General features: G+C 34.5%; 1 pseudogene; it reads right to left on the bottom strand.

Annotated features, from left to right (window-relative positions):
• Positions 1–315: 315 nt before the first annotated feature.
• Positions 316–788, bottom strand: LOC149535686 (STS14 protein pseudogene; annotated as a pseudogene).
• Positions 789–1598: the final 810 nt, after the last annotated feature.

The raw sequence follows: 1598 nt of genomic DNA, 5'->3' as shown, positions 1-1598 counted from the left end.
TAAAAATGATTTTCTTAACACCAAAAATACAGAAAAAAGTTTCCAGAAACTTCTTTCAATTCTTTTTAGCCGAAACTTTATTTTTACATATCACACCATCTAAGCTAAAACCACGAATACACCATCTCAATCATTATGAAAATGTCATGTCTTTACCAAACTACTTTTCACATATCTCATCATGTAGAAACAGGCTCAAATACAGAGCAAGATGGTCTATTAGCATCACTCCCTAAGATGAATACTTTCAACATTATAAAACCGATCTCTTTGAGCTTCATCTTACTACATCCACACAAAAAAAACTCACATAGCCTAATATGGCTTTTCACCTACAATATTGCTCGGAGGAGAATAATAATAGATGATAAAAGTAGTATCTTTATTATCACAAGTAACTAGAGCACAGCCCAACTCAGTTGAATTCTTCTAAACAACCTGAGTATAAACTCTAGACTAGTGATCTGGCTGGCAAGAGTTGTTTTTGTAGTCATAGTACTTCTTCTCATCAATCCAATTTTGGACCCAAAAGAAGGGGTCAGAGATCCACCTTTGCCCCAAAAATAGATTTTCACCATACTTGGTGGATCTAGAGTGTTTCATCTCACAATGGTCATGATCTCTCTGCAAATAAAATCGTTGAAGCTATCATTTTGTTGTTCTACATAAGCAAAGGCACACCCCTCACCAATGCTCTCTCTTTGTTATGGGCATTCACAAATTCTTCACTGGTGTAAAAACCCTATTAATACTGGCACAAAATAGCTTGAAAACCTAAGGGTATCCATTATCTATCAATGGGAGAGTGGGTTCTTCACGTTAGAATAAATACTAGTTGGGCAGAGTGACTGACAATTTTCAAGCATTTTGTTTAGGGCTTCTTCCTCACGGGCACCAGTTGTATAATTGCCTAGATTGAAATCAATGGCGAGAGCCTTTATCAAGACCTAAACATTTACATCACTTCATTAGATAAAGCCATTTATTTCTTTCAATTCTTTTTTCCAAACTTATGAACCAAAGATCACATTGCCCATTTCACCTTGTATTCATTGATATTCATAGCCTCCACAGACCAGACCTAAAAGGCCAAAATTGTGCATTACGGTGAATTGGTATCATGCATTATGGTGAATTGGTACCCTGAATGCTAGGCATCAATCATGGTAAAAAAATGCACAATACTATTTAACCCTACCAAAAGCATTTTCCCAAATCAATGTATTCACACAATGATTCCACCAAGTGGAACTAAGATACTAAGCCATAATGAAAATTTGCAGAGCATTCACTCTTAGATTTCGGATATGAAAAATATCAATGAGAGACTTCAGCAACCACACAAGTCCTTATTGCCCTCCTCTACAATGTGTCGTGTTCACACAAGTTTACAAAATGTCGTACATGCATGTGCATCATAAGTTATCTGGTATTTGAAACATTGCCACATATGTAATTTTCTTTTTGTTTGTCCTTGAGCACATATAATTTATATTGACCAGGTCTATAATTTATGTAAATTTATAGTTATTTTTAAAGTTAAATTACAATCATATATTGAAGTTGTTAAATATATTTTAGTATTTGAAACAATAGCT

The sequence above is a fragment of the Cupressus sempervirens genome, chromosome 10, assembly GCF_028749045.1.
Source record: "Cupressus sempervirens isolate cs-2001-9-10 chromosome 10, ASM2874904v1, whole genome shotgun sequence".
Classification (NCBI taxonomy): Eukaryota; Viridiplantae; Streptophyta; class Pinopsida; order Cupressales; family Cupressaceae; genus Cupressus; species Cupressus sempervirens.
Note: the sequence above shows the minus strand (reverse complement) of the source record. Positions and strands in the feature narration are given on the sequence as shown.